Raw genomic sequence first — 15,655 nt, forward strand, 5'->3', positions numbered from 1 at the left:
GCAGGCTTCCTACTGAGGCACCTGCTCAGCCATTGTGAGAATAGGATGCTGGACTAGATCGGCCATTGGCCTGATTCAGCAGGGTTTTTCTGATATTCTTATCCTTCCCCTCAACCATCACACCCCTAGGGAGCACAGGGAGGCAAACAGATCCACAATTTAAAATAAAAAACAAAGCAAAAGATCAAAACATTCTAAAAACAATGACAGGCTTCAGAGCAATTTCAGTTAAAAATGTGGTTTTTTGCATCGAGTGATCCTAGAATTGCCAAGAACAGCCACCAAATGCTAGATAAGTGCAGATTCTGGAGGATGGCTGTGTTTTGGTGCTTGTATGGTTTCAGATCAGAAATTGAATTTGACTGATTTGCCTTCAGTGCAACTGAATTTCTCCCCCATTCCGGAACTTGCCTGAATTTCCCGATGGAGATCTCCAACTAAAGAATGCCGTAGGAGATTTGTGCATTTGTGTAAGATATGTATGAAGACTGGAAATAATATCGGAAATGATGTATAATGATGCATTCTATTGGAGGAGCAGTTCTTGCAAAAAGTGCATATTTTAAGCAAAATTATGTACACATGCTGATGTATTCATTTATTTATTTTGCTGCATTTCTATCCCACGCCTTTTTCTCCCTCCACAGAGCACAAGAAGGTGTACATGGTTCTTCCCTTCCTCATTTAATCCCCACAACAACCCTGTGAGGTAGGTTAGGCTGAGAGGCAGTGACTGGCCCAAAGTCTCTCCCATGACTTCATGGCCAAACTGGGGATTTGAGCCCTGCTCTTCCAGATCTTAGTCTGACACTTTAGCCCACACTGGCTCACATTACAATGGGTGGCAATAAAATGCATGTGGAGTTGAAAAGAAATTGCAAATGGAGCAAACTTAAGACTGCACAGTGGCAGATTTCTCCATCTTTCCTTCACATTGGCCTTAGCTCACCTCTACAATCTGGTGGGGTGGGGGTTCAGGGCAGGCCCAGCCTGTCCAGGAGGCAAGGTGAAGCAATTGCCTCAGGTTGACGGGCATGGGACCATTGGGAGGGTCTACAGATACTGGCCCACAAGGAGTGCACCGCTCGCCACTCACAACCTCCCCCTCCTCCCCTCCTTGCTTCCTCCTCTTCCTTAACCATCCCACCTTGCCAGGGTGTGTATGTGTGTGGAATCAGTGGGAAAGTTGTCATCAGAGTGGGGGGTCAACAGCAGGGGATGTCAGCGTGGGGAGAAGTGGCCCTTTCTATTTTGCCTCAGTGGCAAAACACTCCAGTGTAGCTGAGAGGGGATTTTGCTCCAAGTGGGGCTAGGAGATTGCAAAACAGTCAAGGCTGTCACTCTTCAGATACCTGCAAAGGTAAGAAGAGGGAGCAATCATGCAGCCTTGGTAATTGGTGACAAGATTACTCCTCTGAAGTGTAATGCTATGCAAAGTGCTTCCAACGCTCTGAAGTGTAATGTCAGTCGGGTATTATTATTTTGTAAATGCCAGGTATTCTTACTCTTTCTGTGGGTGGGTGGTGGTGGGGCTTTCTGGTTCTTTCGTTCCAGGGGCAGGGAGCCTATTATTTCAGACCAAGGGCCACATCTCCTTCTGAGCAGCCTTCTGGGGGCCATGTGCTGGCAGTGGGTGGGGCCTAGGGCTGCCACCTTTGTTCTGGCAAAATATAGGACAGGGTGTGGCAGGATGGTTTGGGGGTGATATTTTTTTCATCTCGTGCTGAAGTGACTTCAAAGCAATCTATTGCAATCTATTGTACCCTAACAGGATGGCCTCTCTGGAATTTGTCACACACGCACATGCACACACACATGCACGTGAATTTGTAAATCTATCTGTGCTTGGTTACCCCAGAGCTTAAATACATGACCTTTTACACACTCTTTCACACAGATGCATTTGGAGAGAATCCCTAACTTGGCCTAGAGACAGAAAGGGAGGAGCAGAAATAAAAGACAATCAGTATCCTGTATTGAATACAGGATGTAGCAGTCTACATTGAAATATGGATGATCTTGCAACCCTAGCACTGGGGCCAGGGGCAAAAATGGGCAGAGCACTGAATACAAATGTTACCTTTGCACATTTGGTTTGTTTTTACACACACTCACCCACCCTTCTCTATGCTCCATCCAGTGAGTCAAGCAGCATTATCTGAGTTCAAGGACACATTTACAGCCAGGCAATAACACTCAAGGAGGATGTGGGGCAGGGCTAGTGAGGGGTGTGGCTGGTGGAAAAGGGGGCGTGACCTAGAGAGGTTACCAAGGGCCACAAAATAAATGAGATTTGTTTGGTCTGATCCCTCCTTCCATTGGCTTCCTGGGACTTCAGGGCCTCTGTGTTTATGCACCCATCCCCTCACTTCTGCCATGGACACCTCTACATCATGAGAACCAGTGTGGTGTAGTTGTTAAGAGTGTTGGGCAAGAACCTGGAAGCCTAGGGATAAAATCCCCACTTAGCCATGAAGCCCACTGGGTGACCATGGGCCAGCCACTGCCTCTTAGCTTACCCTACCTCACAGGGGGGGATTACCGTATTTTTCGCCCTATAAGATGCACTTTTCCCCCTCCAAAAATGAAGGGGAAATGTGTGTGCGTCTTATGGGGCGAATGCAGGCTCCTTGGCTTCAGCGATAGCAACGCGAAGCCTCCGAAGCCTGCGCTCTGGAGGCTTTGCGTTGCTTCCGCTGAAGCCAGGAGAGTCTGCTCTTTGAGGCTGGCGGTGGGGAAAGCAGCGCTTCCCCCATTGCCCGCCCCAGAGGATGGGGGGCAGCAGGAAGGCGCGCAACGCCTTCCGGCTACTCTCCAAGCCGGCTTTGAGGATGGCGGGCAGCAGGAAGGCGCGTGACGCCTTCCCACTACTCTCCAACCCTCCTGTGGGCTTTTGCGGGAGATGGGGGAATTCCCCCACCTCCCACAAAAGCAGGCAAAAGCCGCACGCTCTTTAAAGGGGCTCCGCGGCTTCTGCTGGCTTTTCTACGGGGGGGGGGATTCCCCCACCTCCTAGAAAAGCCCGCAGGAGCCGCGCACCCTTTAAAGAGCGCACCGCTCTTGGGGGCTTTTCCTCGAGGAGGGAGAAGGGACTGACTGGCCTTTTCAGTCCCTTCTCCCTCCTGGTCGAAAAGCCCGCAGGAGTCACGCTGGGCTCCTGTGGGCTTTTGTGGGAGGTGGGGGAATTCCGCCACCTCCCACAAAAGCAGGGAGAAGGTCTTGGAGTAGCGCACAGGCTGCGTGCAGCCTGTCCACTGCTCCCAGAGCTGCGGGGGGGAAATCATATTTTTTTACTTGATTTCCCCCCCCCCCTGAAAACTAGGTGCGTCCTATGGGCCGGTGCGTCCTATAGGGCAAAAAATACGGTGAATGGGGTGGGGGGTGGGGGAGAGAACCATGTACAGCATCTTCAGCTCCTTGGAGAAAAAGTGGGATATAAATTCAGCAAAATAATAATAATAATAATACTTTCTGGTTGAGAGTTAGGGTGGAACAGCCACTATTTATTTGAGAAGAGAGTCACAAGATCCCTGGTTCAAACTTTAGCTTCCCCAAATAAAAGAATAGGCAGTATTTCTCCCTGAGCTCCCAACTTACAACATGGAGGGATAATCCTCACACCACTGACCTACCTTGCAGGGTTGTTGTGAACCTTACCAAAACAATACCTACAAAGCAACTTATCTATTCATTTATAGAAATATCTATATACACTGGTACCTCAGGTTACATACGCTTCAGGTTACAGACTCCGCTAACCCAGAAATAGTACCTCAGGTTAAGAACTTTGCTTCAGGATGAGAACAGAAATCATGTTCTGGCGGCACGGCAGCAGCGGGAGGCCCCATTAGCTAAAGTGGTGCATCAGGTTAAGAACAGTTTCAGGTTACGAACAGACCTCCAGAACGAATTAAGTTTTTAACCCGAGGTACCACTGTACCTCTATGTCTCTATCTCATACACACACACACACACAGAGAGAGAGAGAGAGAGAGAGAGAGAGAGAGAGAAAGGTCTTGGCTTGCAGGGCGGGGGGTTTAACCTTCCTCCCCCTCACAGGGGATTTAAACACATACCTCACTTAATGGATGAATGAACTGACGAGTGAACAAACACAGAAGTGTTATGTAGTGTAGTTTCACCCTGGGCCAACAGGGGGATACTGTATATAGTTTTCACTCAGGTCTGTAGATAGTTTTCACTCAGGTCCGCGGCAGTTATTTTAGGCGGGAACTCTGGGCTGTTGTGGTTACAATGTTGACAGCCGGCTGCCTATAAATACAGGCCGGCTGAGCTGTTCGCAGTTAGTTCTATTCCAGCTTACCATAATAAAGAGCTACTTGAAGAAATCGCTGTGCCGGCTGCTATGTCAACCCACCACTTAACACTGGCGACGAAGGTGGGATAGATGGACATCAGAGCACAGCCAGATGCGGCCAGCCTCTGAACTGAGCTGAATCACTGAGCTGAATCACAGAGCGAAATCACTGAGCGAAATCACTGGGCAGAACCAATTCAGAGCTGACTGTTCTGGCTAGAGCACTGTGTTCCATCCATCGCCCTTCACGCCGGCATCGGAATCATGGCTTCACTTGTGCCTCTACCGCCGTTTGCGCCAGCCTCTGAATCATGGGACTCCTACCTCGCTCGGTTCGACTGCTACCTCCAAGCCAACGAGCTGACAGAAGTATCACAGGAGCGGAAGCGGGGCCTATTCCTCAGCCTCTGTGGGCCTGAGGTGTTTGAGACGGCCCGAGCGTTGGTTGCGCCTGAAGCAGTCCAGGCAACACCATGGGACACGATCCAAGAGAAGCTCCGCAACCACTACGCACCAAAGCCGTCCAAGATTGCTGCCCGCCATGCGTTCTACCACCGGAACCAGGCAGAGGGGGAGTCAATCAACAACTACACCACCGCCCTGCGACAGGCTGCAATGCACTGTGAGTTCCGAGACTTAGACGATGCCCTGATGGATCGAATCGTCTGCGGGGTCCGGGACATCCATCTGCAACGGCGCCTCCTAGCCAAGCCAGACCTCACGCTACAGAAAGCCATTGAGGAGGCTGTGGCCTCAGAAGCTGCTGAACGCTCCGCCCAGGAGATCCGCAAGTCCAGCAGCCCGCGTCTTGCTAGGGAGCCAGTTCCGGTGCATCATGAAAAGGCCAGCAGTGAGGAGGCATCCTCCAGTGAAGACGATGACGTGCACCAGACAAAGCGGGAGCGCAGGAAGTTCCAACAGAAGTCCAAGGGCCAACCGGAATGTGCTGGCTGCGGAGGCAACCATTCCCGTGCCAAGTGTCGATTCAGAGACGCCATCTGTAGGAAGTGTTCCAGAAGGGGCCACATCGCTAAGGTCTGCCGATCGGCTCCGTCTGACACCCCCCCTTCATCGATTCGCAAGTCCAAGTCTTCACTCCAGTCTGCCAAGGAAAGTTGTTTCGCTCTCACCAACTGCCGCTGCCCGTCTGGAACCACGATTGGCCAAACCGACTCGCCTACGCGACGCAAGCTGAACGTCACGGTGCTCATTGAAGGAGCTCCATGTGACATGGAGATCGACACCGGGTCTGCCCTGTCCATCGTGTCATGGAGCACCATCAAAAGACTGGTACCCAGAGTGTCCAAAAGGCAACTCGACTCTCACCGCGTACACCTGAGAGACTACCAGGGAAACGACATTCCCGTGGTAGGCGTTGGCCGGTTCCGGATCGCCTTCAAGGATTTTTCGGGCCTGCTCCGGTTGGTGGTGGTCGAAGGTCAGCGGCCAAGCCTCCTAGGGCTAGACTGGTTTGATGCCCTCGGCCTGGAAGTCACCGGCATCAACTGCATCTCTAACGCAGAGACTGAGGGTCTGGTCAAAGACTTTGCCGAGGTTTTTGACGGCACCTTGGGCCAATATACAGGTACGCCCATCTCCTTTAGCCTTGATCCACAAGTCGCCCCCATCAAGCTAAAGCCACGCCGGGTTCCCTTTGCTCTCAAGGCTAAGGTGGATGAACAACTGGACAAACTGATCGCCCAAGGAGTTTTGGAGCCGGTTGACCACGCAAAGTGGGAAACCCCCATCGTCACGCCTGTCAAGCCAGATGGGTCGGTGAGAATCTGCGCTGACTACAAGTGCACGATCAACAAGGCACTTCAGCAGCACGCTTATCCGGTTCCTGTTGTCCAACACCTGCTGCATTCCCTGGGTGAGGGTAAGGTCTTCGCTAAGCTGGACCTTGCCCAAGCCTATCAACAACTGCCAGTCGATGATGCCACTGCTGAAGCCCAGACGATCGTCACCCACCGGGGGGCTTTCCGTTGCCGCCGGTTGCAGTTCGGGGTGAGTGTGGCTCCTGGCATCTTCCAAAGCCTTATGGAGCGTCTCCTGCAAGGGCTTCCGGGCGTGGTACCATATTTTGATGACGTCTTGGTGTCTGCAGACTCACACCAGCAGCTGTTCGAGCGCCTCCGTGCCGTGCTGACCAGGTTCCAGGAGGCCGGGCTCAAGGTAAAGAGGGAGAAGTGCCAGATCGCCGTTCCACAGGTAGAGTTCCTGGGCTATCTTATCGATGCCTCCGGTCTTCATCCAACCACATCCAAGATCCGCGCTATCCAGCAGGCCCCCACCCCAAAGAACAAAACGGAGTTGCAGGCATTCCTGGGGCTGCTGAACTTTTATAACATGTTCCTGCCCCACAAAGCCACAGTGGCTGAGCCTCTTCACCGACTCCTTAGCACTAAGACGCCTTGGGCCTGGGGTCATCGGGAGACGGCGGCCTTCAACGCGGTCAAGGCTCTCCTTTCTTCAGACAGTGTGCTGGTACAGTACAGTGAATCCAGGCCGCTGGTCCTTGCCTGCGACGCCTCACCTTTTGGCATCGGTGCTGTCCTTAGTCACCGTTTTCCAGATGGAAGAGAAGCACCGCTCGCCTACTTTTCCAGGACACTATCTCCGACGGAACGGAATTACAGCCAGCTCGACAAGGAGGCATTGGCACTTGTGGCTGGAGTGAAGAGGTTCCATGAATACCTCTATGGCAGGACTTTTGACCTCATCACTGACCACAAGCCACTCCTGGGCCTCCTCGCCGGTGATCGTCCAACTCCACCGGTCCTCTCACCACGCATGCTGCGATGGACTGTTTTCCTGGCTGCCTACCACTACCGGCTCATCCATCGCCCGGGGAAATCGATGGGCCATGCCGACGCCCTCAGCCGTTGCCCTCTTCCAGCATTTGTGGAAGACCCGGCTCCAGCTTCATCGCTCCTTCTGATTGAGGATCTTCCGGCAGCGCCTGTATCGGCTGCCACTGTGGCCTCCGCATCTGCCCAGGATCGCACCATCAGCCGGGTGCTCAACTGGGTGTGGAGGGGGTGGCCACAAGGGCCTTTTGCATCGGAGTTCCAGCCCTTCGCAACCAGACAACATGAACTCTCAGCTCATCGCGGCTGCCTGCTGTGGGGAGACCGCGTCGTGATTCCCCAGGGACTCCGTCAGCGCGTCCTGGAGGCTCTGCACGTTGGCCACCCGGGAATTGTCAAAATGAAGGCGTTGGCTCGGTGTTACGTCTGGTGGCCTAATATGGACGATGCCATCACTGCCTGGGTGTCCGCCTGTCAAGCGTGCCAGGAGTCGAGGCCTGCACCACCGGCAGCTAAGGGACACACCTGGGAGACGCCAAAGACACCCTGGTCGAGGGTGCACATCGATCTGGCTGGCCCCTTTCACGGCCGGACCTTTATGGTAGTGGTGGACGCCTATTCCAAATGGCTGGAGGTCGCCCTGATGCCCTCCACCACTACCGAAGCTGTCATCCGGGTGCTGCGAGGCCTGTTTGCAACGCATGGGTGTCCTGATGTCCTTGTCTCTGACAACGGACCGCAGTTCACGTCAGGCACATTTGAGCGGTATCTTTTGGGACTGGGCATCCGCCATGCCCTAACGGCACCTTTTCATCCATCCAGCAACGGGCAAGCGGAAAGAATGGTGCGCTCGACAAAAGAGGCACTGGCGCGCCTGGACCGGGGAGACTGGCATGAGCGGGTCGCCGAATACTTGTTCGTGCAACACATCACCCCTCATGCGGCCACAGGGAGGAGTCCTGCTGAACTGCTTATGGGCCGCCGCCTCAGGTCACCGCTCGACCGGCTACACCCAGACTTTGCCGTGGCTGAACCCCCAGGCTGTGCCAACGCACCACGGTCATTTGTCCCAGGAAACCAGGTCTTTGCCCGGAACTATGTGGGGGACATCCCTTGGGTGCCAGCCACAGTAGTGGGAGTCACTGGACCTCGCTCGTACCAGGTGGCACTCGAAGACGGACGCTTGTGGCGACGGCACATAGACCAGCTTAGGCGCAGGGTTGGGGACTTGGACACTACCGAAGTGCCCCCAACTGCGCTTGCGGCTCCAGAAGAGACACGTACAGATGGCGAGGCCCCACCTACACCTCCCTCACAAACTGCCAGCGTGGAGCCGAACCAAGCCGTTTCAGAACAGACTCAGACCACTCCACTTGCGGAGGCTCCACCCACAGCAGCGGATCCAGGGGAGTTGGTTCCAACGCCACCTAGGGTCGCACCACAGCCTCAGCGAGAACTGTGTGGCCCTCCGGACTTGGCTACCAGTCCCCGGCGGTCTGGCAGAGTTTCCAAGCGCCCAACTTATTTAAAGGACTATGTTGTTGGACAGGTATCACTGTTGGTCTAAGTATGGGAAATGTAACCGATATGCTTTTGTGCTTAATTGAACCATTACGCGTAGTGCTGTATATAAGGAAACCATTACGATTGTAACTAACGCCTTATCTCGGTGGGGAGGGGTGTTATGTAGTGTAGTTTCACCCTGGGCCAACAGGGGGATACTGTATATAGTTTTCACTCAGGTCTGTAGATAGTTTTCACTCAGGTCCGCGGCAGTTATTTTAGGCGGGAACTCTGGGCTGTTGTGGTTACAATGTTGACAGCCGGCTGCCTATAAATACAGGCCGGCTGAGCTGTTCGCAGTTAGTTCTATTCCAGCTTACCATAATAAAGAGCTACTTGAAGAAATCGCTGTGCCGGCTGCTATGTCAACCCACCACCTAACAAGAAGCGTCACAGAGCAGAAACTCTAGACTTGCCCATCCTGCCGCGATAATGACTACAAATCCCAGGAGCCTTTGGGAGCCGTGACAGTCAGACTAGTGCAAAGCCGATATGTAGACAAGTATCATTTTTTTACTGAAAAGAAGGTGGAAGTAACTTTGGGATTCTGCCAAATAAACACTGCAGGTGGATCAAATGCTTAGCGAGATGAGGATGAAGCTGAAGGGTAGAGGGGGCTGGCAGTGAGGGGTGGGGGAGAGACTCTGCCTAAATCAGATTATGCAAAAGGCTTGCTTAGAGTAGAGGCAAGTGAAGAGGGAAGGAGGATAGGAATTCTTGAGGGGCGGAACGGCAGGGCCAAAAGGACAAGCGGCAAAATGAAATTAAGCAAAAACGAAGAGTTATGCTTGGCATGTCAGTTGCTGGGTGGATGGCGGGGAGGAAGCCATGAGAGCTAAATCTATTAGCTGGCAGAGCAGTCGCCTATGGGAAACTCCCAGCGGGAAAATGCTGGTAACTTGAGACACTGAAAGGGAACCTTGACAAAAAGTTCAGCAGTGGCACTGGCTCCCTCGGGACGCTGTGGGCCCTCCTTCATTGGAGTGTTTTAAGTAGATGTTGGATGGCTACCTGTTGGGGATTCTTTGGCTGCAATCCCTACATAGAATCAATTCTGTGATTCTATGACCTTGGAAAGCGGTGGCCTCTCCTTCACTGGAGGTTTTTAAAGGGAGGTGAGATAGCCATCTGCCAGGGATTCTTTAGCTGTGGTTCATGCTTTGCAGGGGGTTGGACTAGATGACCCTTCCAACTCTACAAGCTCTATTATTCGGATCCCTGGCACTTTGCTGGGAGCCACCCAGAGGAGCCACTCCATCCCAGGAGACAGTGGATCAGAGGCTGGAAGGTGTAATGGAGGTGAACGGGGTGCTTTGCAGGAGAGGCTGTTCAGAAGCAGGTAAGGACACTTTAGCCTTTGTGCCACTGAGAAGAAAGGACTGACCGACCAGCTGCTGAAAAGGCCTCATTATCAGGCTATCTAGAAGCTTGCACAGGGACAATGGGCTCTATTTTTTATTTTTTATTTTTTTAAAAATCTTTTTTTAAGAAAAGGGGAAGAGAATAGCAGGGAGAGAGAACAGAAAGGGACAGGCTCCCCTGCCTGAGCAAACTAGGACCTTTCGCCTGCTTCTTGCCAGCTGCAGTCATTACTAGTGGGCCACCTCCTACCCTTCCAAGCCTCTGCCCTGGCCATGAAAGTGTCCCATCTATAGTTAATGATAGCAAATAGGTTGCCGTTCTAAGAAGAAAAAGAAATGGCAATGATTTTTTTTCTTAATGCAACCAACCTCTCTTGCTTGTGCATGGCAGAAAGAAAGAAAAGTGGAGGAGGAAGGGGGAATTGAAGAGCAAAGATCTGCCTGCCTGCGGGTAGGTTAGCCAGAGCTCCAGGTCTTTTTTCTTTTCGTCTTGTGAATAATTTTTATTTCATTCGATAACGTATATAAAAAGCAGAGAGAACAGCTGTAGCAACAGATGAAAATTAAAAGATGGAATACAAAAACCATAAAATTGTAGAATGAGTCCAGTTGCATGGAGGCGGAAAATAACAAAAGCCCAAGTAAAGAATATCAGCATTATTCTGATTATCAAGGATAGTGTTCTGTCTCTGCCAGGATTGTGATGAGGGTCATCTTGAAAATGATGGTTTCGCTGTACATGTAACGAAGGAGTGCCAAATCATATAATAATAATAATAATAATAAATGCCTGGAGGTTCTAGTCCCTGTCAAAATCTCAAAGGATGCATAATTTTCTCCATTATAACCACATTCCAGGGTGAGTGGTACCAAGATTTTGGGCTGTTTTCCATTACCACTCAGCTTGCGAGTATTGTTTATAAGACTTTCAGGTCCTGCCTGAATTCTCCTGCTGGGGGCTTGAAAATACAGGTGGGTGAGAGGGCCCTTAACAATTAAAAAAAATTATTAAGAGGACTGTGCATGCAGCTTGCAAGCTTCAGCTTGGCTTCAAATTATAGAACAGACCTTTGGGAGGGGACGGGGTTGCCCTCATCCCCTCTCCCAATCACATGCACTGCCTTTCCCCTGTGATTGAGGGCGCCAGGGCTATGCAATGTCAGCACGCCCCATGGCACGTTGATGTCACTTGTGCATGCCACAGAGCATGCTGACATGTCGTGTGGATGCCCTCTGGCTTGCACATGTGATGTTAGCACGCCCTGCGGCTGTGCACACAGCTGACACAGAACTTTGGGGGGGTCCAGCCCCTTCATTGAAAATATTTGGGGAGCCCTGGCCCCACAATCCCTACTTGCCATGCCTGCTCACAGTTAACCTCCATCTCCAGGGGCCTCCCCCATGACATCACTTGGGTCCCCATGCATGACCACCAGAGATTGTTCCTAGGTCTCAGGTTTGGGCCCTGGAATCGTGGGGTCTGGGATGCTGTTGACCTGGCAACCCTACCTGTGGGTGTTGCGGGGGGGAGAGAGAAAGCTTGGATCTGGGCAGTTTGGAAGATGCCCCTCTTGCAAGGCATGGGTAGGCAAACTAAGGCCCGGGGGCCGGATCTGGCCAAATCACCTTCTAAATCTGGCCTATGGGCAGTCCGGGAATCAGCGTGTTTTTACATTAGTAGAATGTGTGCTTTTATTTAAAATGCATCTCTGGGTTATTTGTGGGGCATAGGAATTCATTCAATTTCCCCCCCCAAAAATATAGTCCGGCCTCCCACAAGGTCTGAGGGACAGTGGACCAGCCCCCTGCTGGAAAAGTTTGCTGACCCCTGCTGTAAGGGGATATTGCTTTGAGTAATCCTCCACATGGAGGATTACTGTAAAACAGGGACAGGGTACATCCAACGTGGCCCTCTGGATCTCTCTTTGACACTCTTATTATTCTCCCTAGACCACATTCCCAAGTCCTTCACAGTAATCGGTGCTGCTACAGACACAACGTAATCCCATACCCTCCAGCATTTGTCTGATGAAAATAGGGACGTCCCATTTCATAATGATAATTTTACTATTTATACCCCACACATCTTACTGGGTTGCCCCAGCCACTCCGGGCAGGCTTCCAACATATATAAAAACATAATAAAACGTTAAACATTAAAAAAAAACCCTTCCCTATACAGGATTGTCTTTAGATGGCTCAGGAGTCGGATAACTCCATACCGTCCAACATTTCTCCAATGAAAATAGGGACATCCTAAGGAAAAGTGGGACATTATGGGATCAAATCAGAAACTGGGACAGCTTCTCTAAATCAGGGACGTCCCTGGAAAATAGGGACAATTGGATGGTCTGTAATTCTCATTCAGCATTGTAAGGAATTGATCTTTTAATGTGGCAGAACCAACAACTTTGAAACTCCCTGCCTATTAACTCTGAGGAGTCCATGAGCCAATCATTGATGTCTGGAAGTAGAGAGGTCTCATTGGAGATCAGGGAAGGAGATGCAAGTTCTGGGGCCTGCAGCTCCAAATGGGATGGGCCAGGCAGTGGATCCATCTGCTCCTCAGGGCTGTTGTTGTCAGAGGACTCTGCCTCTGATGATTCCTGGTATGGGGACTACCACCCAAGTCCCTACAATTATCACCACTGTCTGTGAAAACCTTGCGAGAGAGTCCAGTGTTCATCCTCCCTCCCATGTTTCCTCCATTGCAATTGTTGGCATATGCAGTAAAAGTAATTAGGAGTCCCAATGCAAATTAGATTTGTTTTCTTTCTTTCTTTTTTTAAAAAGCAATGACAACAGCCAATGTCTGTTGCAAGAGATTAATTCCGTGGCTTAATTGAAAGTGCAAGAGCAAAACAGAGGGGGGAGGGGGGAAGGAGGGGAAATGAAATCTCTGTGTGTGTGAAGGACCAGCTTCTTCCTAAACTTCATTCATCTTTCTTGATTCCTAAAAGGGTTTCTGCAGCCACAGCTAAGTCAACCAAGACTATATCCCTCAGTTAAAGCAGGTAACCATTTACTGTCAATGTTGTGTCTGGTGACCGTGTTGCTTGGTTACTTATACCTGCTGTGTTGCTCCTAAGCCTTTTTGTTGAGGGTGTGACTTCTGTGCCGTAAGCGGTTACAATTAACTGAGCAAAGAAGGTGGGGCAAATGGAAACACTAGGAATCCCCAAACTGGGTATTGAGGGGGCAGACAGGAAATACCTGCCCCACCCTCCAATGCACACACCTGGGTTTTCTGAACACCCCCCCCCCGCAGCGGCCAGCCTAGTGGGGAACATAAGATTGTGAGAAAAGCCTGTCTGCTGGATCCTGTGGCTTACAGCAACTAGTATTGCTGCCTCCAACTGTGGTGGCAGAGCAAAGCCACCATGGCTAGTAGACATTAATAGCCCTCTCATCCACGATTTTTTCTAATCCTCTTTTAAAGCTATCTAAGTTGGTAGCTGTCACTGCCTCCTGCAGGAGTGAGTTCCATGCGGTTTAACGATGCACTGTAAGCTGTACACTCTTTTATCTGTCCTGAATCTTCTAGCATTCACCTTCACAGGATGTTCATGTGTTATGCGGGATGTCCATTAGTGTTAGGGAGAAAAAACTTTCCTCTGTCCACTTTCTCCATGCCGTGCATAATTTTACAAACTTCTTTCATGTCGTCGTTTGCTTGTCTTTTCTCTAAGCTGTCTTTTATTCATCCTGGATCTTGCAACAGGGGATGTTCACGAGTTCTAGTCCTATGAGAGAAAGAGAAAAACATATCTCTATCTGTTCTCTCCATAACATGTAAGACCCTTTCCTAAAATGCCTCTGCATGTTTTTAAAGAAGGCCTGAAGTCTCTGTTGCGCAGTGCTTGGGGATAGAATGGGGGGGGGGGGATGGACAAAAAACCACCCTGCAAATCAACCGGAGAGAAACTGACCTCCACTAGCCAGTTGCAATAAATAGCACCTTAAAAGGGTCCATCAGTATTGTTGTGCACACCATATATCATATAAATCAATGATGGGCCTTCAGTCCTCATAAAGGGAACGCTGTCCACTTGTCACTGCCCCACTTCATTACTGAGCTGACGGTACAACAGTTTTCCTGTGTCCTTCTCCAGAACGCTTGCAGTGTCTCCTTGAATCTTGCCGAGAGGATGTCAAAATCCCTTAAGCAGCTCTGTTCCATTTTGTCTCCCTTATAGGAAGAACCTCTGCAGGAGGCTTATTTTTAAACCCTCCAATCTTTTAGACAAACATTTAGGCAGTTGGTGCAGTACATCAAGGGAAGAAAAGATGCGGCCGTCTAATGAGTCAGACCACAGGTCCATCTGAACTCCGTATTGACTACAATGACTGGCCAAGGCTCTCCAGGGTTTTCAGGTGGAGATCTTTTCCAACCCTGCCTGGAGATGCCATTGCATCTGGGATCTTCTGCATGCAAAACAGATCCTCTGCCCATGAGCTAAGGTCCTTCCCCTCAAAACAAAGTAAGCTTCTAGTCCTCAGTTTTTAAAATAAAGGGTAGAATGATATAGGGAGCTGGCTTATGTCAAGTTAGACAATTGGTCTATATTGTTCTGCATTGTCTCTACTGGCTGGCAGTCATTTTCCTGGATTTCAGATAAGGAGTCTCCCCCCCAACTCTACCTGAAGATGCTGGAGTGGGGGGCAGGAATCAAACCTGGTGCTCTACCTTTGCCCCCAGATCTAGTAGTAATATAGTTTTGAAGGCATTATTAAAATCTTTCCTAAAGGCCAAATAGGGACAGTATGTTACCAGTGACAATAAGTGTCTGCCATAAGAACCTAAGATCCTGATGGATAAATGGCCCATCTAGTCCAGCGCCCTGTTTTCACTGTGGCCAACCAGATGCCTCTTCTGGAAAACCCACAAGCAGGACCAGAACACAAGATCATTCTCCTCTTCTGTGGTTTCCAGCAACTTTTATAAGGAAGCATTTCTTCCTCGAGTTGTGGAGACAGAGCACAGTCACTTGCTCAGTCTTCTTTCAGTGTTCTGCAGAGTGTCAGACTAGGAACTGGGAGACCAAGAGTCAAATCCTTACTTGGCCATGAAGCTCAGTGTGTATGGCCTTGGGGCCAGTCACTGCCTCTCAGCCTAACCTACCTCACAGGGCTGTTGTGGAGGATTAAATGAGGAGGGGAAGAAGAACCAAGACACCACTTGGAGCAAGACATAAATAAAACAAACAAAGAAATATTTTGATAAACAGAGACACTTGATGTAGAATGGGATCCTGAAGAACAAGACACACCTGGTTTCCCCTAAACTAACAAGAACCAGTTTTCATTCCTGCAGCAGCCCAGCTGCTACTGCATCCTCCTCTCTTAATTCCTCCAACCTACCCCCCTCTTTCCTGAGGATGAAGGCAGATGCACTTGCAAGCAGCTAACACATGCAGATTCCCCCGGCTTCCACCTGGGACTGTTCAAAGCCAATTTTTTTTTTTGCAAAAACAATGGATTACCCAGCGTTTCAATCAATATTCTTCTGTGGTAGAACGAAAGAGAGAGAAAGAATGAGGGAGAGCTGGAGGCTTGGAGACAAGAAAAAAATAACATTTGTGTTTGTGTGTGTGCGTGCGCGT

At 50.4% G+C, this 15,655-nt stretch overlaps 1 protein-coding gene and 1 long non-coding RNA gene across 4 annotated transcripts in view; both read left to right on the forward strand.

Annotated features, from left to right (window-relative positions):
• QRFP (pyroglutamylated RFamide peptide) overlaps positions 1-15,655 on the forward strand; it is a 149,132-nt gene that overhangs the window by 3,792 nt on the left and 129,685 nt on the right. The gene's annotated exons all lie outside the window — the stretch shown is intronic.
• LOC308468160 lies at positions 9,123-14,467 on the forward strand. 2 transcript variants are annotated; one of them, XR_013981502.1, is made up of 4 exons: positions 9,123-9,258; positions 9,858-10,030; positions 10,444-10,503; positions 14,249-14,467. It is a non-coding gene; the product is annotated as an uncharacterized lncRNA (long non-coding RNA). The 2 variants fall into 2 exon arrangements; XR_013981503.1 differs by lacking the exon at positions 14,249-14,467 and having other exon boundaries at positions 10,444-10,826.

Source organism: Podarcis pityusensis (genome assembly GCF_964106645.2).
Source record: "Podarcis pityusensis genome assembly, chromosome: Z".
In the NCBI taxonomy this organism is placed as follows: domain Eukaryota; kingdom Metazoa; phylum Chordata; class Lepidosauria; order Squamata; family Lacertidae; genus Podarcis; species Podarcis pityusensis.